The sequence below is a fragment of the Ranitomeya variabilis genome, chromosome 3 (assembly GCF_051348905.1).
Source record: "Ranitomeya variabilis isolate aRanVar5 chromosome 3, aRanVar5.hap1, whole genome shotgun sequence".
Classification (NCBI taxonomy): Eukaryota; Metazoa; Chordata; class Amphibia; order Anura; family Dendrobatidae; genus Ranitomeya; species Ranitomeya variabilis.
The window spans coordinates 59,726,542-59,750,889 of NC_135234.1; the positions used below are offsets into that span (position 1 = coordinate 59,726,542).

General features: G+C 40.6%; 1 long non-coding RNA gene across 1 annotated transcript; it reads left to right on the forward strand.

The window, feature by feature from the left end:
* Positions 1–358: 358 nt before the first annotated feature.
* LOC143817941 (uncharacterized) lies at positions 359–23,738 on the forward strand. The gene is made up of 3 exons (XR_013224219.1): positions 359–379; positions 21,001–21,114; positions 23,674–23,738. It is a non-coding gene; the product is annotated as an uncharacterized LOC143817941 (long non-coding RNA).
* The last annotated feature ends 610 nt before the right edge of the window (positions 23,739–24,348 follow it).

Sequence of the window (24,348 nt, forward strand, 5' to 3'; positions counted from 1 at the left end):
TGCTGATCTTTTTTTTTAAAGAAACACTCCCATAAAAGCTTTTATCCTCTTAATCTATTGCAATCATCATATTATACAGCACCGTGTACTCACAATTGCTCATTTTGCCTTTCTACCCAGCTAATGCTTCTCATTTCTCTTCTCTACATAGAAACAGGAAGTCTCTTTTCCGTGCATGAGTCATCCCCCTCTTCAGTCAGCTGCTTCCTCTACCTCCTCCCACTGGACTTTTGCAGTGATGACTCATGCAGGGAAAAGAGACTTCCTGTTTCTACATAGAGCTTAGAACAATTCAGCTAGTCTTTTTTTAATAATGTGATGTCATAGACGAAATGGAAAAGAACAGAATTAACTGGGTAGAAAGGCAAAATGAGCAATTGTAAGTACACAATGCTATATAATTCGATGAATGCAATATATTTTTAGGATAAACACTTTGATGGGAGGAGTGCTTCTTTAATATGTATGTGTTTTTATGGTGGATTGGTTGTCTATCACCCAATTACTGAAAGAATCCAAAAGTTTGATACCTTGATTGTAAACAGTGACATCCATCAACAGCCATTGACAAATATTGTTTCTCTGAAATCCAGTTACATGGGTAAAATATTCCATCATTAAGCATTCATCGCAGCCTCCATTACATATGTGTTGAAAATGTCATGGCATAAATAATATATGGAGGGCATAATACAATGTGAACTTGTCAAAAGCAATGTATTGCATTCTTCATGGCAATAACTGGGGAAACTCAAATCAAAATTGCACATGTTGAAATAGTTACCTGTTTTGTACACTTTTAACAAAAATAGGAAATTCTAATATTCCTCAGTTTACAGCAGCCTTTCAGATACAAATTTAGACAGACATAGATAGGTAGGTAGATAGATAGATAGATAGATAGATATTTGAAGGATATCAAATGAACTAAATGTAAAAAGAAAATAGGATTTGCCATTGTGCAAATTTTAGCAATTCCTTTAGCTGAAATCCAGCAAATTGGTGGTTGACCAACTCATATCTTGCTGAATACTGTTGAGGGCCAAAAAACAGTAGGTACGGAAAGTATTCAGACCCCTTTAAACTTTTCACTCTTTGCTTCATTGCAGCCATTTGGTAAATTCAAAAAAGTTCAATTTTTGTCACATTCATGTACATTTTGCACCACATCTTGACTGAAAAAAGACAAATGTAGACATTTTTGTAGTACTCGAGGTTCCTAAGAACACAGTGGCCTCCATAATCCTTAAATGGAAGATGTTTGGGACACCAGAAGTCTTCCTAGACCTGGCCGTCCAGCCAAACTGAGCAATTGTGGGAAAAGAGCCTTGGTGAGAGAGGTAAAGAAGAACCCCAAGATCACTGTAGCTGAGCTCCAGAGATGCAGTAAGGAGATGGGAGAAAGTTCTACAAAATGAACTATCACTGCAGCCCTCCACCAGTCAGGCCTTTATGGCAGAGTGGCCCGACGGAAGCCTCTCCTCAGTGCAAGACATATGAAAGCACGCATAGAGTTTGCTAAAAAACACATGAAGGACTCCCAGACTATGAGAAATAAGATTCTCTGGTCTGATGAGACGAACATAGATCTTTTTGGTGATAATTCTAAGCAGTATGTGTGGAGAAAACAAGGCACTGCTCATCACCTGCCCAATACAATCCCAACAGTGAAACATGATGGTGGCAGCATCATGCTATGGGGGTGTTTTTCAGCTACAGGGACAGGACTACTGGTTGTCATTGAAGGAAACATAATTGCAGTCAAGTACAGAGATATCCAGGATGAAAACCTCTTCTAGAGTGCTCTGGACCTCAGACTTGGCCAAAGGTTCACCTTCCAACAAGACAATGACCCTAAGCACACAGCTAAAATAACAAGGGAGTGGCTTCAGAACAACTCTGTGGCAGTTCTTGACTGGCCCAGCCAGAGCCCTGACCTAAAGCCAATTGAGCATTTCTGGAGAGACATGAAAATGGATGTCCACCAACGTTCACCATCCAACATGACGGAACTGGAGAGGCTCTGCAAGGAAGAATAGCAGAGGATCCCCAAATCCAGATGTGAAAAACTTGTTGCATCATTCCCAAGAAGACTCATGGCTGTAATAGCTCAAAAGGGTGCTTCTACTCAATACTGAGTAAAGGGTTTGAATACTTATGACCATGGGATATTTCAGTTTTTCTTTATTATTAATTTGCAAAAATAAATACATTTCATTTTTTTTCAAGATGGGGTTCAGAGTGTACATTATTGTGAAAAAAATGAACTTTTTAGAATTTAGCAAATAGCTCCAATGAAACAAAGAGTGACAAATGTATAGGGGTCAGGGTGGGCACTCCGAGGACATTATCTACCATATAATCCTCTAATTCTGTCTGTTTGTCTGTAATGGAAATCCCGCGTCACTGATTGGTCGCACCAGCCGCCCGCGACCAATCAGCAACATGTGCAGTCCGCAACAAGTTCTGTCAGTCACAGTGTGATGTAGTTCAGTCATGTTTACTGGACAAGTTCTGTCAGTCACAGTGCCATGTAGTTCAATCACGTTTACTGAACAAGTTCTGTCAGTCACAGTGCCATGTAGTTCAGTCACATTTACTGAACAAGTTCTGTCAGTCACAGTGCCACATAGTTCAGTTATGTCTACTGAATAAGTTCTGTCAGTCACAGTGCCACGTAGTTCAGTCATGTTTACTGACCAAGTTCTGACAGTCACAGTGTGATGTAGTTCAGTCACGTTTACTGGGCAAGTTCTGTCAGTCACAGTGCCACATAGTTCAATCACGTTTACTGGACAAGTTCTGTCAGTCACAGTGCCACATAGTTCACTCACGTTTACTGAACAAGTTCTGTCAGTCACAGTGCCATGAAGTTCTGTCACGTTTACTGAACAAGTTCTGTCAGTCACAGTGCCATGTAGTTCAAGAAAAAAAAAAGGAGAAGCCAGCACTGCTTATGGTCCGAACACAATACAAATGGTGCACATGCACCTACTGAATTCTAACTGTAGTTCAAATATGAGACATTTAGCAAATAATTGATCAATTTTTTGAGCTACCCCGCCACTTCACGGCAATCTCATAATGGGGCAGTCCTACGCTACGTATTTTATTAACATTGTGCCATTACAGCCGCCTAGATGTATAAAAAAAGCATAAAAAGAAAGACACCATTACTTTACTATGACATGCAAGCTGTACCTGGAGCATTTTCAGAATCACTCCCTTGGTGCCAGGAAGGACAAGCGTAGGTGAAGGCCGAACAGGTCCTATACAGACATATCAGATCTGGCTTCCACACCTCCAAACCAGCACCAAGGTTAAAGGGTGAGACAGGCTCAGACACAGCTGCAAAATTAACTAGAGCCTGAGGCAGGGCAGGGCTGCTGTGTGTGTGAACAGCAGCCTATCAATCACAGAGAACACAGAAAGAATGGCGTACGTAACCCAGCGTGCACGGCAACAGTGGTGGTCAGCCACTTACCAATGTAAAAGAAAAAAAAAAAGGAGAAGCCAGCACTGCTTATGGTCTGAACGCAATACAAATGGTGCACATGCACCTACTGAATTCTAACTGTAGTTCAAATATGAGACATTTAGCAAATAATTGATCAATTTTTTGAGCTACCCCGCCACTTCACGGCAATCTCATAATGGGGCAGTCCTACGCTACGTATTTTATTAACATTGTGCCATTACGGCCTCCTAGATGTATAAAAAAAGCATAAAAAGAAAGGCACCATTACTTTACTATGACATGCAAGCTGTACCTGGAGCATTTTCAGAATCACTCCCTTGGTGCCAGGAAGGACAAGCGTAGGTGAAGGCCGATCAGGTCCTATACGGACATATCAGATCTGGCTTCCACACCTTCAAACCAGCACCAAGGTTAAAGGGTGAGACAGGCTCAGACACAGCTGCAAAATTAACTAGAGCCTGAGGCAGGGCAGGGCTGCTGTGTGTGTGAACAGCAGCCTATCAATCACAGAGAACACCGAAAGAATGGCGTACGTAACCCAGCATGCGCGGCAACAGTGGTGGTCAGCCACTTACCAATGTAAAAGAAAAAAAAAAGGAGAAGCCAGCACTGCTTATGGTACGAACACAATACAAATGGTGCACATGCACCTACTGAATTCTAACTGTAGTTCAAATATGAGACATTTATCAAATAATTGATCAATTTTTTGAGCTACCCCGCCACTTCACGGCAATCTCATAATGGGGCAGTCCTACGCTACGTATTTTATTAACATTGTGCCATTACGGCCTCCTAGATGTATGAAAAAAGCATAAAAAGAAAGGCACCATTACTTTACTATGACATGCAAGCTGTACCTGGAGCATATGCACCTTATGTATTGTGTCCTGACCTTAAGCAGTGCTGACTTCTCCCTTTTTTTTGTCTTTACATTGGTAAGTGGCTGACCACCACTGTTGCCGCCCATGCTGGGTTAGGTACGCCTTTCTTTCTGTGTTCATTGTGATTGATAGGCTGCTGTTCACACACACACAGCAGCCCTGCCCTGCCTCAGGCTCCAGTTAATTGTGCACCTGTGTCTCTGCCTGTTTCACTCTTTAACTTTGGTGCTGGTTTGGAAGTGTGGAAGCCAGATCTGAAATGTCCGCACAGGACCTGATCGGCTTTTACCTGCGCTTGCCTTTCGCGGCACCAAGGGAGTGATTCTGAAATGCTCCAGGTACAGTTTGCATTTTTGGTAATGTTATTTAATGTGGTCTTTCCTTTTTTTTTCTCTCACTCTTTATTAGTGTTGAGCGATACCGTCCGATACTTGAAAGTATAGGTATCGGATAGTATCGGCCGATACCCGAAAAGTATCGGATATCGCCGATACCGATACCCGATACCAATACAAGTCAATGGGACACCAAGTATCTGAAGGTATCCTGATGGTTCCCAGGGTCTGAAGGAGAGGAAACTCTCCTTCAGGCCCTGGGATCCATATTACTGTGTAAAATAAAGAATTAAAATAAAAAATATTGATATACTCACCTCTCCGGAGGCCCCTGGACATCACCGCTGGTAACCGGCAGCCTTCTTTGTTTAAAATGAGCGCGTTTAGGGCCTTCCATGACGTCACGGCTTCTGATTGGTCGCGTGCCGCTCATGTGACTGCCACGCGACCAATCACAAGCTGCGACGTCATTCTCAGGTCCTAAATTCCTAGAATGAGGAGTTTAGGGCCTGAGAATGACGTCACGGCTTGTGATTGGTCGCGTGGCGGTCACATGAGCGGCACGCGACCAATCAGAAGCCGTGACGTCATGGAAGGCCCTAAACGCGCTCATTTTAAGCAAAGAATGCTGCCGGTTACCAGCGGTGATGTCCAGGGGCCTCCGGAGAGGTGAGTATATCAATATTTTTTATTTTAATTCTTTATTTTACACAGTAATATGGATTCGATACCGATTCCCGATACCACAAAAGTATCGGATCTCGGTATCGGAATTCCGATACCGCAAGTATCAGCCGATACCCGATACTTGCGGTATCGGAATGCTCAACACTACTCTTTATACATTTAGGAGGCCGTAATGGCATAATGTAAATAAAATACGTAGAATAGGACTGCCCCATTATGAGAATGCCGTGAAGTGGCGGGGTAGCTCAAAGAATTGATCAATTGTTTGCTAAATGTCTCATATTTGAAATACAGATATAATTCAGTATGTGCATATGCACCTTATGTATTGTGTCCTGACCTTAAGCAGTGCTGGCTTCTCCCTTTTTTTTTGTCTTTACATTGGTAAGTGGCTGACCACGACTGTTGCCGCGCACGCTGGGTTAGGTACGCCTTTCTTTCTGTGTTCATTGTGATTGATAGGCTGCTGTTCACACACACAGCAGCCCTGCCCTGCCTCAGGCTCCAGTTAATTGTGCACCTGTGTCTCTGCCTGTTTCACTCTTTAACTTTGGTGCTGGTTTGGAAGTGTGGAAGCCAGATCTGAAATGTCCGCACAGGACCTGATCGGCTTTTACCTGCGCTTGCCTTTCGCGGCACCAAGGGAGTGATTCTGAAATGCTCCAGGTACAGTTTGCATTTTTGGTAATGTTATTTAATGTGGTCTTTCCTTTTTTTTTTTTTTCTCTCACTCTTTATACATTTAGGAGGCCGTAATGGCACAATGTAAATAAAATACGTAGAGTATTACTGCCCCATTATGAGAATGCCGTGAAGTGGCGGGGTAGCTCAAAGAATTGATCAATTGTTTGCTAAATGTCTCATATTTGAAATACAGATAGAATTCAGTATGTGCATATGCACCTTATGTATTGTGTCCTGACAGTAAGCAGTGCTGGCTTCTCCATTTTTTTTGCCATGTAGTTCAGTCACATTTACTGAACAAGTTCTGTCAGTCACAGTACCACATAGCTCAGTTATGTCTACTGAATAAGTTCTGTCAGTCACAGTGCCACATAGTTCAGTCACGTCTACTGAAAAAGTTTTGTCATTCACAGTGCCACAAAGTTCAGTTATGTCTACTGAATAAGTTCTGTCAGTCACAGTGCCACGTAGTTAAGTCATGTTTACTGAACAAGTTCTGTCAGTCACAGTGTGATGTAGTTCAGTCATGTTTACTGGACAAGTTCTGTTAGTCACAGTGCCACATAGTTCACTCACATTTACTGAACAAGTTCTGTCAGTCACAGTGCCATGTAGTTCAGTCACATTTACTTCACAGGTTTTGTCAGTCACAGTGCCACAAAGTTCAGTTATGTCTACTGAATAAGTTCTGTCAGTCACAGTGCCACGTAGTTCACTCACGTTTACTGAACAAGTTCTGTCAGTCACAGTGCCACATAGTTCACTCACGTTTACTGAACAAGTTCTGTCAGTCACAGTGTGATGTAGTTCAGTCACATTTACTGGACAAGTTCTGTCAGTCACAGTGCCACGTAGTTCAGTCACGTTTACTGAATATTCTTAAATCTTCATAAGTAAACTACATACATATTCTAGAATACCTGATGTGTTAGAATCGGGCCACCATCTAGTTTGTTATTAAATGGGAACATTAATAATTTTCATAGGGGCACCCGACTCAGAAAGAATGTCATCTGTAAGTTACTATAAACATATTATACTCATCTAAGCCATCACCTGTCCCAATTCTGCAGTTCCCTGCCAGTCCTTAGCTGACATGTCATGATGTTGCATATGAGCCTTAGTCAGCACCGTAGAATCTAAAAAGCAAGGACTGAAGAGAAGAAGGCCCAAGACAGATGGAGAGAGTTAGCGGAATACTGGGTGGGGAGCCGGCACAGAGGGACAGGCGTGTGGCTGAGGTGAATGTATAATTTCTTACTTTTAGAGGCCATTGTTCATAGTGCTCTGAGGTTTTGAGAGATCTCAGAACAGAATTAATTAAAAAATGGCAATTTGATTCCGTTTACAAAATTTTGAAGGAAATCAAATTTCCCTGCAAGCTTCAAGCAAATCTCTCAAATTTGAATTTCAGCAAATTCGCTCATCTTTAATAAATGGATATGAGAAGAATAGATACAGGTTTTTTTTTTCTGTGACATCAGTTTTTGTCTCTTTTGTAAATTGAATGCAAACAAATATACAAAAGTACAAAAATATATAAAGAGTTATTGCTTCCGATACATGACACATACCAGGTGTATAGCACACACAGTGACTGTAATAATACCCAATTATCTAAAGTAATTTCCTCCTGGTATTATGCAGCCAAGATAATTGCCGCCTCTGAAACCCATTTTAGTCTTTGCCTTGTTAGGTTCTAGGAACATTTACACCAACTATGGACTCGCAGGGAACCAAAATAGTCCCATGTCTGTGTTTGTTAAAATCGATGTTTGCGGTACACTTTAGCACTTTGATTTTTCTTTTATATTAGAAGAGAAAGATGTATTCACTTGCTCAGAGAATCCAGTGGAGTGTAGGCCTGCCCGCCCCTGTCAAATTGATAGAGTGAAGATGTTGAACTAGATAATGGAAACTTTCTATTCAGTAAGGGTTGGAATAAAGAAACCGTTTCTAGTCATTCATCAGCATTGATTGCCTTACTACTTGAGGCTTAGATCAGGACTTACTCTTTACGAAGAGAGAATAAAACCAGCATGTGATCCACTGCAGAAAATGTGGTTAGGCAAAGCTTATCATTTTGTGCTAAAAGTAATCACAGCAATGTTTAACAACTTAGGATCTTACTCAATGAATCGCATGTGGATTGCTACATTGCTACTTTATTCTAGCACCATCATTCCTAAAATAAGAAGAGAGTTTGGAAAAAGCTTTTTTTTTTTGCAGTCTGTTATCTAGATTGTCTGCAAATGAGCTTACAACTGATCAGTCCTTTTCTCATTTTTTACATAGTTACATAAATTAAAAAAAGACAAAGGTCCATCAAGCTCACCCTTTCTCCACACTGTCTATCGCTAGAACCCACCATGCCATTTTTTGTGAGAAGTGCATCCAGCCCTCCCAAAAAACCTGTTATAGTTTCCATCATTGCTACCTCTTGTGGTCCTGCATTCTACAGTTTGACTGCTCTAACTGTAAAGAACCCTTTCCTATTAAGAAGCTAGAGTTACCATTCATCCACATGTAATATATGTCCCCTGGCCATTTGTAAGGTCTTTGGAACAAATAAATCATGTGCCAGTCCTTTATTTTGATCACACTTGTATGTGTGCGTAAAAATGAGATCCCCTCTGAGGCGTCTTTTTTTTAAGCTAAACAAGCACAACTTTCCCAACCTCTCATCATATGAAAGGTTCCATCCCTTGTAATAGTCTAGCTGCCACCTTTGAACAGCCTCTAACGTCTGAATATCATTTTTAAAATGTGAAGCTCCAAACTGTATTCCATATTCTGGAGGTGGCCTAACAAGTGATTTATAAAGGGTTAACAATTGTTGGGATCACTGGATTCTATTTTTCTTTTTATACTCCTTAAAATTTTGTATGCTTTTGCAGCTGCTGCTTGACATTGAGTGCTGCTGCTCAGCCTACTTGTATCCAGATTACCTAAGTCCTTCTGATCTGTAGTCCCAAGTATACTTCCATGTAGCATATATACAGAGATATGATTACTCCAGCCGCGGTGCAATACTCTGCATTTATTATAATTACACTTCATCTGCCCATGTAGATTCTAATCTAGATCGTTCTGTAATAATATACAATCTAAGCTCATTTTATATCACTGTACATAGTCTGTTTCATCAGCAAAGACTAACACTTTACCCTCAATCCCATTTTTAAGGTCATTAATAAGGAGGATAAAAAGAATTGGTCCTAAAACCGATCCTTATGGTCACCACTACTAAATGAATCCCATTTTGAGAATGTAGCATTTTTTTTCCATCTGCTTATAGTGCTCCCTAGTCAATGCTGCTGTTGCTTCAGTATAAGGCTGTTATATGGTGCAGTATCACGTGCATTTGCAAAGTCCAGAAAAATCACATCAGCTGCTCGGCCCATATCCAGATTTATAATTATCTTCTCATCGAAACCCAGCTCGTAGATTAGACACGACTTATCTTTCACGAATCAATGCTGGTTTTCAGTTATTACATTATTCTCTGCAATATATTTCTGCAGGTCATCTCTTTTAAAGACCTCAAACCAAACCACTGATGTCAGACTTACCGGACCATTGTTGTAGTTGCCTGGATCCACGTTCTTCCTTTGTTGTCTTTAGGTCTTAGAATTTTGTTATACATATTGATTTTTACAGCCGTTTGGTGGTTTCTAGCCAAAATAAGAAATCATTGAGTCTAACTTTTATTAAGTTGTTTTTAGAAATAGCTTTTTTTTTTTTAAAGAAACATTGCTGTCGTTTTGATACAGCATTCTTAGACAAAGCCAGAAATTGATTCAGCATGAAGCAGCAGTACCATGCTGCAATTTATATTTCTCATTCCTTTTAAATCCACTTGTAACCTTGAAGCAAAAAAACAGCACCAAAAAATGTAGTTGTATTTTTTCCATAAGTGAAAAAAATGCATTTCAATGTTATGTTAAAAAATGTTTTAAATGCTACAGATCTTAAACTATTTTTATGTAATGCTTTTAATAATGCAATTTAGACTGTAAAGCAAAGCATCTGAAAAATACTTAAAACAACATAAATTGCTGGAAAATGTGGCAAAAAATGTCTAAAAAAGAACAGAAGCACTGAGAGTGAACTTATATTTATACTCTGATTACTCGAGCTATATTTAACAGAAACATTAGGTTTCAATTAAAGGATCACTCCAGGTAAAAGTGATGCACTGTATTATATCCAGTGCAGGATGACATACTTCTGGATTCAAACCCTTGATTCTGTGTTCTCTGGTTGGCGTTGCTTTCCGCTGAGTCACAACAGATACACATTACCTTTGGGTGTTTAAGTTCTGTTATCATTGTTTCTGTCAGTTTTGGGTATCAGGTGTTTTTCATTTATGCTGTTTGTCTGTCCTATCACCTTTCGGGTGCACCTTTACATACGCTCCCCTGATGGTGTTTCCTGTTAGTGATAGACTTTATTGGTTTAATTCACTTTACTATAGTTTGTGTTGGTTGCAGTAAATTTGTGTATTTTCCCTGTATTTCTTAGGGAACTGCTATTCTAGCATTATTAGGAGCTGCTAAGGAATTTAGAGTAAGTCGCCAACAAGTAGGGGTGCCATTGAGTTATCTTAGCGTGCTAACCTCTACATTCAGGCAGGGACAAACCAGGGTCAGGGAAGGTTTTTTTAGCTTGTCTGAATAGGGACACGTCATGTTCAGGTATTTGTCTTCCTTAGGCTACTTTCACACATCCGTTTTTCGCCATCAGGAGCAATCCGGCAAATTGTGAAAAAAACGGATCCGACAAATGATGCCGCTGGATCTGTTTTTTCCCATAGACATGTATTAGCGCCATATTGCGCCTGATGGCCTTCTGTTTTGTCCATTTTTTGCCGGATGCAGCAAAAATTGCCGGACCAGCGGAAGGAGAAAATGTACAGAGGAACATTTTTTTGTTCCGGCGATAAACCTGATGGCGCCGGAATCGTCGATATCCTACTTTTCTTACAATGGACGCCTATGGGCGCCGGATGCGCCACATGACGATATCCGGTGCCGGAGTCTGGTCTCCAAACTGCACATGCCCTGTTCTCTTTCTCTCTCTCTCTCTTCTCTCGTGAGACCGCTACACCATCACAGGTCATTGCCGCAAGGCATTACTGGGAACGTAAGCTTGTGGGAGCATCACAAGTTGCGGGAAGGCTGCCGGGGCCGCTGGAAGGTGAGAATATCATGATTTTTAATTTTTTAAATTATTTTTAACATTATATCTTTATCCCAGATCCGGAAGAAAACCTGAATCGGCGCATAAGTTTTTACACTAATTATGCCGGATCCAGCAATCCGTCCCACCGCCAGATTATGCCTGACTGCTTGGGACGGATGTGTGAAAGTAGCCTTATCTGTATGTTACTGTTATGAATGTGCTTTGGCAGTCATAATACAGGACACGATGAAATACAGCATTACATGGTTCTAATTTCTTTTGTGTTTTTTTATCTCTATGTCATGCAAACTCCATCAGACCCCACACTAAGTGTAGCATAGCTTATCAGTTTTGTCCAGTTATTTCTTTAAAAATCCAGCCATAAAGCTAAACTGAAATTTAGATTCCAAAGTCTTAAAACTTGCCTATGATTTACCATTACCATGGCTTTATAAAATATTGCGCAGTCTCATGGAATATGACCGTGTCATGTAAAGCAATTTGTTAATTTTGATGTGCCAGTAATGAAAATGTAGCATTGAAGGCATATGGAAACCATGCAAAAAGTGCCAATACTTGGAAGAAGCTATCCATTTACATGGATACATCCGCAATGCACTTTCTACCTGATTTGCATATGATTTCTACACTAAACTTCTCATGACATTGGATCTCTTCAGAATTTTTTTTTTTTTTTTGGGGGGGTGGACAAACGCCTTCCACAACAACCGGCATTTCTACTGATATGTCTGCTTTACTTTTAGCCTCCATGATAAGCAAAGCTGGAGTGGAATTTTTTTTGCAGTATTGAATTAAGTAATCAATTGTGCAATTCCCTTCAATTGAGAAAAAGGTATCATTAGTAACATATAACAGCACATTGAATGCCAGGAGAACAACCTTTATGCATCCATCAGGCAAGAAGAACCCTTTAGATTTGTTAGGCATTTACGCCTTAAGCTTTCAGAAGAGGACATTGATCCGGACACTGTAAATACAGCGAAAATAGACCCTTAGCCAAGTCTACATGATATCTGGGACAAATTTGAACAGAAAGAATCACAAGTATCCTGCTTATGTCATTTGTTACCCTGCATTATCCTGTCTTTTCCACATCAGTCTAAAAAAATCGTCATTCACTCTTTTACCTGACTGTAGTTGAATAAAACTAAAAATGCAAGCCTTAAATTAAATGGGATTCACTCATCAAGACAAAACCCTGTCAATGTCCTTTATTAGAATATGGAAACTTTTGACATCCTTTTAAACACAACAGAGAGCCTTTTTTGAATGAGACACTTCCAACCATTTCATTCAGTGAGCACCATGCTTGGAACTATTTTCCCCAGTGGTGGCCATTGCAAGTTCAGCCAAAAAAGTTACAAGTTCAGCCAAAATTTTCACATTCAGATGATCATGAAATTGCTTTTTTCTTTTTGAATTAGTCCAATAACACTAACCAACAATGGTGCCGGGATAAAGATAAATTAATTGCAATTTTCACATCAGAATTTAAAACAGAAACATATGGAATCTAGGAGACTTTATTCACCACTGAAATACAGCAGGGCATATCTATTAAAGCAAACTTAGGTTAGAGAGCCTTGAAAAATGGAAAACGTGTCAAAGTGGTTTATGCTTATTATATGTTTTAAATCTAATTTTAAGACTAGTCTAGTCTATCTATTCTAAGATTACACCATCTTGTTGTTGGCTTAAGACCCCCATACAAGTTAGACCAATGTTGGCAAAATTAACCAATATCAACAAGTTTAGCTGATGATTTAATATGTATGAGGATGCCGGCAGAATGATGGTCGGGGGAGATGTGGCTCAGACATGTCTGACTTCAGATTGATGATCACATTGCTCTCCTAGAGATAAGCCTCTGTGTGACTGGTCAGTTAGCAGAATTGTCAAAGTGAACACAGGAGCACTCAATCGAATAAGCACTCATGTCTATGGGAATGCTAATGAGTAGGGTGGAGCGAATGTGTTCGGAATTGGTCTCCGAATCTGAATTTACCATATTCATGCTATGTTGGTACCTTATTTGTGCTGAATTTATGTTTGATGATCAGTTCTGAACATGTTTGTTCATTTCTACCCCCGTTGACTCCAATGACGTTTGGCTGTGTTCGGAAAATATTGCAAAAACAATATTTTCCGCCTATCGTAATCGGAACCAAATTTTTAAAAATTCACTCAACTCTACTAATGAGTCTGCTGAGATGGCTGTTGAAGAAATGTTCAGCCTTCATCCCTAATGTGTGTAGCCAGCTTTACTGTGTGCCAGAAATGTGCCCCATAATTTTGGTGCATTTTTTTCTTGCATTGTGTGGCATGTTATTAAGCCTTGCTTTTTAAGCAAACCGCACCTATTTCCAGCGAGACCACACCACCTAGTAGGACAAGTTCTAAAAAGCATCTAAAACATATCACAGTTATAATGCAAGTCATGAAAAACAGTTTTTGGTGCAAATTATTAGTGATGAGTGAGTATACTTGTTGCTTGGGATATCCTGAGCATGCTTGGGTGATCTCCAAGTATTTGTAACTGCTCGGAGATTTAGCTTTTGTTGCAGCAGCTGCATGATTTATGACTGCTACCCAGCCTGAGTACATGTGGGGGTTGCCAGGTTGCTAGGGAATCCTCACATGTATTCAGCCTGTCGGCAACGAAAACTAAATCTCCGAGCAGTCACAAATACTCAAGCGAGCTGGGGAAAACCCCGAGCAACGAGTATACTCGCTCATCACTAGGGTTGAGCGACCTTTAGATTTTTAGGGTCGAGTCAGGTTTTGTGAAACCCGACTGTCCTAAAAGTCGAGTCGAGTGAAATCGGCCGACCATAGTGAAAAGTCGGGTTTCGGCCGAAACACGAAACACAGTGAAGATATTATTATATTTTTTTTTTTCTCTCTCTCTCTCTCTCTCTCTCTCTCCCCCTCCGTCCCAGAACAGAAAATTTCGATTTGCACATTCCAAATCGCTACTGCGCACAAGCGATGACATGACGCTAGGCGTTCACTCCCCTAACACCTATGTCATCACTCTGCCCACGCTCATTCATTGGCTGAAAAAATGGCGCTAATCGCGTCATATGGAACGCGACTTTGGCGCCAAGATCGCGTACCGCATGGCCGACCCCCACAGGGATCGGGTCAGGTTTCATGAGACGCCGACTTTGCCAAAAGTCGGCGACTTTTGAAAATGAACGACCCGTTGCGCTCAACCCTACTCATCACTACAAATTATGCCAAAAAGTCCATCACTTTTAGCTTGTTAAATATGCCCCTGTGTCCTAATAAAAGACGGAGCACAGCTGTGTCATTATTTTGTCAAAGTGAATTCCTGACAGAAATGGCAGCAAGTCATCTCAATACTAATCAAATATGAAACCCTAACATTGAAGATTCTGAAAATATCTGTATGTCAAGTAATCAAGTCTGAATCTTAATGACCCTGAGCACCAGATCTGACAAATGATCTATTAACTCATCCCATCTGTGTTCATGAAAGAAACACTTTTCCCTCCTGTCAAATCTTACAGTGAGGAAGAAAACAGAAATTTCTATTTGTTACACCCTCTGTTATTTTTTTCTTGCTGAACCACCCAATGAGTTGCCATATCTGTCCTTGATGATCTATAGTTTGCACTAATACTTTGCATCTGGTTATGTAGTTTTTTACCTTCCCTAGCTAAAGTTATGTAATTTTATTAAATGAAAGCTGATGTAATAATTGTAGTAATTGTCACATACAGGTTTTACATATCTTATTTATGCAGACTGATAAATCTTGACAGAGTATGAAGCGCACACTGTCATGATTCTCCAGCTTTCCCTTTTAAAGGAGTGTCATCTTACTAAGATCCGACTCTCAGACATGAGAGAATTATAACACAGGTGAGGAGAAGATGGAGAACTTAGTTTCTCCATCTTCTCCATTGTCTCTGTGAGAGTACATCGGACTGCACTCGGATTACTAATCTTTTTACTACCAGTCACGACTGCTGGTTCATTCTGTCATCTGACAGCGGTAATGACGTTACTGCCATGCAGATCACAATGTTGCAAAAATTGTATGTTTGGCCCCCAATTATTTTGAATGGGTTTTGGGTTTGGGTACCATCCTGGTACCCAAACCAAATTCTTTTACATTTTCGGCCAAACCTGCCAGGCCCGAACATCCATCAATGCCCATGACTAATAAACATCCATCTCCTTAGGCCTCTTCAATACAGGTCATCTTTTTCAGCTCAATTAGGCTTCTGCAGCATGACTTGCAATAACATCAGAGGCCTGGTTGAGACCAAAGCCATGGCCTGGAGTGAAAAGGTCAAAAAGGATGTGTGAGATAAGAGAAAAGGAGAAGAAAAGGCACAGAAAACCTGACCGCACACTGCAATGTCAGCTGGAGAGTTGAGTGGTGAAGTGAATTTGATAATTATTTTAACCATTTTCTTGGACCTCAATGATTTCGTAAAATGGTGTTCCACCATTGTTGCAGAATTTGGGCAGAGCATTTTTCAAAAAATGCGTTTTCAGCAGAATACACATTTTTGTAAAATTTGACGTGGATTAAATTCACCTTGAATAAATTAATTCATCTCTTGGAATGTGATAATTATAAAAAAAAGAGCTGCCAAAAATGTTTTGTTCTAATGCCCCAAAATTGGAAGGTTCAAAAAGGGTTAAACATTAGTCTTCCTTTTTAAATAAAGACAAAATAAAAACTATGTCACAAGTAACCTTCAAATACATTATCTCTAAGCTGAGTTAATGGTTTCAGATGGTTACTAGAGACCTTTTGGGAAAAAACAAGCAGACGAGGATTAGTTTACTTATAATTAGCTTCTTCGTTGTTCTTGAATCCAAATAAAATATTTGATACAGTAAAGTAAACATTCTGAAGGAGAGTTGGTTTTAGAATACTAATGAATGTCTTTACAGAGGGAACACAATCATGTAAAGGTGCATGCAAGATCCACATGTCTTGTTAGACTGAGAACGAATTACCAGAGAACAGTTTGCTAATGATTTGCACTTGCCATGCTCTTTTGTTTGGCACTTGCAATCCTTTGATTTTCTAGAAAATAGGCTCAAATGATACTTTGTTCATTATTTGATTTCTTGTTTCTGAGAAAATCTAGTTTCATTGGTATTTTTGTATATTTCTAAATCTCTTCCAGCTTTCATTGGGGCTTGTAATTTGTACAATAAGTTAAGGATTCTGTATTGATTACTAAAGGATATTGGAAAGGGTCTAGCGCTCTTGTTACCCTTGCTTGTATGAAATGAAAATGGTCCTGACATTCACTGAATCGCCAGGATCCATTAAATTTTGCTCAGGTTTTTCTATTTCTCTGGAGACCTATTGCACTTTCTGCTCTTAAAAGCAAATACCGCTTGGTATTTTAGTTCATTAGCATGCTGTGGATTTTTTGGCATGAAACTGGCACTTTGAATTCTCGTAAAGGGGTTACTACTTGGGACTCTATTTTTGTTAGAAAGGTATCCTGATGATAATCTGGTCACTGAGTGTGCAGTGACTTCTAGCAATGAGCTCTAATCTGTCTTGGAATTTGGCAGCAAGTGTTGAATTCCCAGGCAGTGCCAACACAGGTCAATGGAAGAGTGGCACAGTTCTAGTTTAAATTATTGAACAATCAATATAATACTGGTCGGAAGTTCATATAGGAAGACAGACACTCTTCGTGGCTGATGCTTGTTCTAGTTAAAGGGGATATCTGAGACTTTGCAAAAAAAAATAAAAGTGTATCTAAGCACTAAGAGGCAGGTAATTGCAACTTACCTGCCAGTTGTGCATGTCACTGTTCTCTGGCACAGGGCAGTCACAGACCGCTCCTGCTGGGGATTCAGAAGTTTCTGCTGACATCACGTCTACAGAGTAAAAGCTTGTTTTCTGGTCCGCTTTATCGACAGGGTAGAATTTTCGAGGTCATTCTGATTGACAACCGGATCCCCGCTGCCTAACTGGAGGTGCCTGCTGTCAATAGTAGCTGAATTCCTGGCAGGAGCAGTCTGTGACTGCTCTGTCCCGGGGAAGAATGGTGCCTCGCACAAGTTGCAATTAACTGCTTGATAGTGCTGAGATATATTTTTTGTTTTTTGCAACTTCCCGGATAGCGCCTTTAATAAATGAGGATCTTAAACAATGAAGTCCCCTATATAAACGAAAAATGTTTAAAAGGAGATGTTTTAAAAATATGTTATCTCAGCCAGAAAAATAACCTCAGTTGTCTTTCATCTACTTTGCTTTGGGAATTTTCTACAGGTGTACCCATGCTTACCATTCCTCTTAGTTAAAGGAAACCTGTCATGTAGGATAATACTATTATAATGCAGATATGGGGTTAATCCCCACTGCCAGGAGGAAGTGAACTCTATTCCCTCCAGGAGCATTAGGCTTCTGTGTGGTGCTGGCACAGTTTCAGTCACCACTTTGTGTATAAAGCGCGGTAGCTGTAACCATGCCCCCCCAACATTGATTGACAGTCAACTGTAATGCTGAGCTGCTGTCAGTCAGTGCTGGGGGCACAGTTACAGCTATATGCAGAGCAATGACTGAAATCATGCCAACGTCACCCCCGTGATTGGAAGCTGAATGCAGACAGGGATAAAATTAATTTCCTCCCTGCAGTGCGGCTCTCAGTGCAGGCGCCGCACGGTGTCAGAACAGAGATGCATGTTAATAGGGTAATTTTCCATGACTGGTTCCCTTTAAACATTCCAAATTAAGTGGCCCAAGAGTACTAGCTTTGAAAAAATAGCATGTTTTCGGGTACTCTATGAGGAGCTGTTTATGCCTATATCTGGCCACCCATTGCTTGTGATGTGAGTTGCAGTCTGCTGAGAGATTTGCTAGTTTGTTGTGATTATACTTTAGACAGTAATATTAGTCCTTAATGGATATGGACATCTTTGACAAGAACCACAATTATTACTTATGTTAGTGGTTTTAGTCTGCCATCTTCATTTGTTAATTTATTTTGAAGCACCCTAATATGAACTTTTCAGCCTGAAGCTAGATTCAGATTTTTACTTGTGGGAGTTTCACTCACAGTAATAAAGGCTGGATGTGAGATCTATGTATATCCAGGGTGTTGCAGTGTTCATTAGTAGTGTTGAGCATTCCGATGCTGCAAGTATCGGGTATCGGCCGATACTTGCTGTATCGGAATTCCGATACCGGGATTCCGATACTCTTGTGGTATCGGGTATCGGGTATCGGAACAACATTAATGTTAAAATGTGTAAAATAGAGAATTAAAATAAAAAATATCGCTATACTCACCTGTCCGACGCAGCCGGGACCTCAGCGCAGGAACCGGCAGCGTTGTTTGTTTAAAATTCCCGCTTTTACATGGTTACGCGAAGTCCCGGCTTGTGATTGGTCAGGGCGGCCATGTTGCCGGGCCGCGGACCAATCACAGCAAGCCGTGACGAAAATACGTCACGGCTTGCTGTGATTGGTCCGCGTCCCGGCAACATGGCCGCCATTAACCAATCACAAGCCGTGACGTCACGGGAGGCTGGAAACGCGCTCATTTTAAAAAGGGCGCGTGTCCAGCCTCCCGTGACGTCACGGCTTGTGATTGGTTGCGTCGCGGTCAACCAATCACAAGCCGGGAGGCTGGACACGCGCCCATTTCAAAATGAGCGCGTCCAGCCTCCCGGCTTGTGATTGGTTGATCGCGGCGCAACCAATCACAAGCCGTGACGTCACGGGAGGCTGGACACGCGCCCATTTCAAAATGAGCGCGTCCAGCCTCCCGGCTTGTGATTGGTTGATCGCGGCGCAACCAATCACAAGCCGTGACGTCACGGGAGGCTGGACACGCGCCCATTTCAAAATGAGCGCGTCCAGCCTCCCGGCTTGTGATTGGTTGATCGCGGCGCAACCAATCACAAGCCGTGACGTCACGGGAGGCTGGACACGCGCCCATTTCAAAATGAGCGCGTCCAGCCTCCCGGCTTGTGATTGGTTGATCGCGGCGCAACCAATCACAAGCCGTGACGTCACGGGAGGCTGGACACGCGCCCATTTCAAAATGAGCGCGTCCAGCCTCCCGGCTTGTGATTGGTTGATCGCGGCGCAACCAATCACAAGCCGTGACGTCACGGGAGGCTGGACACGCGCCCATTTTAAAATGAGCGCGTGTCCAGCCTCCCGTGACGTCCCGGCTTGTGATTGGTCAGGGCGGCCATATTGCCGGGACGCGGACCAATCACAGCAAGCCGTGACGTAATTTCGTCACGGCTTGCTGTGATTGGTCCGCGTCCCGGCAACATGGCCGACCTGACCAATCACAAGCCGGGAATTCACGTAACCAAGTAATAGCGCGATTTTTAAACAAACAACGCTGCCGGTTCCCTCGCTGAAGTCCCGGCTGCGTCGGACAGGTGAGTATAGCGATATTTTTTATTTTAATTCTTTCTTTTACACATTTATATGGTTCCCAGGGCCTGAAGGAGAGTTTCCTCTCCTTCAGACCCTGGGAACCATCAGGGATACCGTCCGATACTTGAGTCCCATTGACTTGTATTGGTATCGGGTATCGGTATCGGATTGGATTCCGATACTGTGACGGTATCGGCCGATACTTTCCGATACCGATACTTTCAAGTATCGGACGGTATCGCTCAACACTATTCATTAGCTCATTTATCAGATTGTATTCTGTAAAACAATAACACTGGCGCTCACCCTGGAACTGGCAATCTTCAGCTGCTGGAATCAACCAGGGTAGTGCCCCTCTGTATATCAACGTACACCTGTTAAACCAATAGATACCGCGCTTGAGGATGCGAAAAAGGAAAAACACGACGGAATACTTAGGGAACAAATGGTCCAAGGAGATCCCACGTGGATTCCAAGATCCTCCTAAAAACAGTAGCAAGGGATAAATCTGCCAACAAAACCCTTAGACTAGCCACATAGTATGTGTGACTGCAGATTTCACTCAGGTGCCGATCCCCATCAGCTTACCTCTTAATAGATGGATGTAGCTGTGTGTGGGACCGTGCTGGATACCTGTTCACCTGCCCGGTGTACGCACCCGGGGCTGCGGCACCGTACATGTTGGATGGCAGAGTGTAGTGTTAGTCCAGGGAAGCTCCGGCCGGTAGCGTTCCCTGGATACCGCGTGGAACAAAAAAGATGGCCGATAGGCTCCTCGTACTAGTGACGTCACCTGCAGTATGGAGCGTTATAGCTACGCCAACCTATATGTAGCTAAGTGGGAGGAGTCCAAAATCTTTGTAGCTGGAAAACTCCATGAAAATCTGGTACTTTGGCGTAGATTTATTGATGATGTTTTGTTTATTTGGGAAGTATCACAACACGACCTTGAAGTGCTTGTATCTAGTCTATATATAAATGAATATGGTCTTGAGTTCACCCCAACTATCCATTCTGACGAGATAACTTTGTGTCCATTGTACAATTCAACTTTAAAATTGGATTTAAATGGGTTGTTCACCATTTTGCCTTTTTTTTGCTTGAATGCATTTATTTTGGCTACAATCAATGTATTTATTGTTTTTTTTATAAAATATTATACACTAATTTCATATATTCTGTGTTGCCCTAGCTATTGTTGGCTGCAAAATGAGTTAAATGAGGAAATATCAGTGAGTCCGTTCTGACGGACCAACAAAACAGTTTGTAAATGTTTTATCGTTCTTATACTGAGTTCCTCTCACATGATTTTGCCCATAGACAGCATCAAAGTTGAATGTGCAGGGAAAGAAAGAACTTTTAAAAGAAAACAATATGTAAAAAAGAAAAAAGTGTGATCACCCATAGAAAAGGCCCAAGAATGGAAACCGGCAGGTGAAACAATAGGAGGAATGGATTCCAGCATCAGGATCTTCAGTTAAAGAGTTTTTATTAGATAAGCATTAAAATCACAACCCCTGTATAGGGATATCTAGCTATCGTGTTTCAGACAAGTGTCTTTAATAATTATTATTATCATTTATTTATATAGCACCATTAATTCCATGGTGCTGTACGTGAGAAGGGGTTACATCAAAATACAAATATCACTTACAGTAAACAAACTAACAATGACAGACTGGTACAGACGGGAGAGGGCCCTGCCCTTGCCCTTTAATTATTGCCATTGATTAAATACATGATTGCAGTAATTAAAGACTTAAGTTTGAAAGGTGTTTGCTAGATGTCCCTACACAAGGAATATCATAGGGAAACATAATAAGAAGTGGGTAGAATCAAAAAAGTTTTGTATATGTTCCAAAATGCATGGATATCGCTAAAAATATATAGCAGTGGCGTCAGTAAATATACATATTATAAGTGGATTTATAATTAGATTATGCAGACACCCCACCAGGTGTCATAAAATAGACATACCATATGAAAGGGAATAGCACCAAATCAGAGCTCCCCAAGACTCCAACGCATGTTTTGCCATGTGGCTTTCTCACCATCTGGGGTGCTCTGATTTCTATGCAGATCATTCACTAGGTCTCGGATTTTTGCTCACTGCTCTTGTGATCATTTTGACCCCATGGCTTGAGATCTTGCGTGGAGCCCCAGATCGAAGGAGATTATCAGTGGTCAAGTATGGCTTCCATTTTCTTATTATTGCTCCCACAGTTGATTTCATCATGCCTATTACAGATTCAGTCTTCCCAGCCTGGTGCAGGGCTACAATTTTGTTTCTGGTGTCCTTTGACAGCTCTTTGGTCTTCACCATAGTGGAGTTTGGAGTCAGACTGTTTGAGGGTGTGCACAGGAGTCTTTTTATACTGATAACAAGTTCAAACAGGCACCATTACTACAGGTAATGAGTGGATGACAGAGGAGCCTCTTAAAGAAGAAGTTACAGGTCTGTGAGAGCCAGAAATCTTGCATGTTTTTAGGCAACGAAATACATATTTTCCACCATAATTTGCTAAATAAATCTTACCAAATCAGACAAGGTGATTTTCTGAATTTGTTTTCTCATTTTGACTCTCATAGTTGTGATCTACCTATGATGTCAATTACAGGCCTCTCATCTTTTTAAGTGGGAGAACTTACACAATTGGTGGCTGACTAAATACTTTTTTCCCCATTGTATGTCTATCCTATGATATCTGGAGTGCCTGTATAATCTAATTATCATTCCACTTAGTTCTTTTTATAATATGTATATATTTACTAATGCCGCTTCTATATTATTTTACCTACAGCCATGTATTTCTGGGATTCGTACAAACTTTTTTTGTTATACCCACTTCCTATTATGATTCCCTGTGATATCCACTATGCATGATCTGTCCTCTCTGCGTGTTGTATTGCTCCATTTTTAATGATTTTGTCAGATGAATTAATAAAGACATGTTTTATAGAACATCATTTCAGATGTTCTGTTAATTCACATCTGTGAGTAGGATTATTGTTATCATACCAGTGAATATTTACTTTCCTTGAGATATATTTATCTACATTTAAAAAGGTTCTCTCCTTTTTTTTCCTCCTTTGGTGTAATCTCTACACTAGAATCCATTCCTTCACCTCATATTGTAAATATAAGTATAAAAAGATACCCAGAGGTGGAAAACCCTTTAACTTATGATGTTTGCTTGACTTGCTCTGCACTTTTCATGTGGACTGTCAAAAGTGGTGAAAAAATTAGATTTGGAAGCCACCCATAAAGCATGTTTAAAATAAAATGATGCGTATGAGGAAAGAGAACGTTTGGCATTCTACAAAATAATTATGACCTTTGCAGTAAAGCTTTATCCCATATTAGATAATAACCCCTGATATAATGATTTAATGTACAGATATAAAGCTAGATGGGTTAGTAAGTCACAATGTAGTTTAGTTGTATTGGTCCTTAAGAATGATCCATTTGGCAGAGACTGCAAGAGACTTTAATGAAGCAATGGGAGAATTCTTTATAACATATCAATCTGCAGAAACATTTAAGATACTTTCTTCTATGTGAGTCTGGAATAAGAATGGATGGAGCAGATGTATTAAAATAGAAGCTGGGATCATATAGATATATCACATGTATCATAAAGCTCCACCAACTGACCGAGTTTTACATTAGATGCTTCATTATACATGATGGTTATCTACTTTATTAATATGCTTTCAATTACAGATGAACACTTTGTATTCAAATTGAACAGTGTCTAATGGTTCTTTTCTAGTGATTCCTCTGGGTAATCAACAATTTTATTACTTTAATATTGCTACAGTTACCATTTACTGGGAAATAGAAAAGAGCAAAAAGCAATTCTGGATCAATGATTTGACTCTGTAGGTCACCCTTAAGGAAGTGAAATGAGTAAGCCCCTTTAATGAAATTTCCTGTCTTTTACCGGGTTATATGAGAGGCAGGCATTAACATTTACACATCATTTTTTTCAGGCTCCCAGATCTTTCCAGATTCTTTGTATGATGCTTGGAATGTATCACCGAAGAGACTAAAAGTAGTTAAAGGGCATTTTATAATTTAATTTAAGGTTGCAAATGCATAATGTAGTTTCTCTGCTTTATTCATTATTCCCCGTGGTTTTAGAGCTCATAGTATTATATTTAACTCTCCTTGTATAAGTAAATTTTAAGTTTGGCTGCTGTCGTTTAGCTTCAACAAAACTTTTTATTATCATTTGATTGTACATGTACAGTTGTGGAAAAGAAAGGTTAGATAGACATGTGGAGATAAGGTCATAGCTACAGTGTGGGGATCGTAGAGCATTCACCTTACTTTTTTTTACGGTCAATGGGAGCATCATTTGGTCAATTTGCTTCATAAAACAAAAAGGTTTTCCACAACAGACATGTAGCACCAGAGAGCTGATTTTTTTGGAACTCACCACTGGGGCCCACACCAATTAGAAGCTGCCCATCAACAATGATGTGAAGAGAACTTTAAATAGAGCAGTGTCACACAATCGAAAGACAATGGGAATTACATATGTAGCTGGTGTGTTTGGTAGAGATTAGAGATGAGTGAATAAGTGCCAGTAGTGCCGTAAGTGAGATCACCGGAGCTGTCAGCTGATGAACTCCGGTGAACTTTCTCACCGCAGCTCAGTGCTA